Genomic DNA, 453 nt, shown 5'->3' on the forward strand with positions numbered 1-453 from the left:
TGTTCTTTCATTTTGATTTTGTAACTCCAGCTTTTTGCAACTTACATCATAATACTTTATGTTGTCTTCTAGAACAGTCCTTTGAAATATTTTGTTACTTTTTTTTTTTTTACTTCTCTATGTTCAAGGGCAAGTTTCATGGTTTCTTGTGAAATCCATTCCTGCCTTTTTAGTGACCTTTTGCTTTTTGCATGATGTCCGTAATGCCATCCCATGACTCCTCTGGTGACTGATGGTTAGTGTTCTAAGTATCAAATCTATTCTTGAGATGGTCTTGAAATTCACAAGTGATACACTCAGGATTTTATGTTCATTGTCACTGACTTGTTTTCATTTTCTTCAGTTTCAACTTGAACTTGCATATGAGCAATCAATGCTTTATTCTGCAGTCTGCCAATGCTCATGTTCTCACTGATGATGTTGATGTAGTTTTTATAGTTGTATATTTATAAA

The sequence above is a fragment of the Chrysochloris asiatica genome, unplaced genomic scaffold (genome assembly GCF_000296735.1).
Source record: "Chrysochloris asiatica unplaced genomic scaffold, ChrAsi1.0 scaffold00401, whole genome shotgun sequence".
Taxonomy (NCBI): Eukaryota; Metazoa; Chordata; class Mammalia; order Afrosoricida; family Chrysochloridae; genus Chrysochloris; species Chrysochloris asiatica.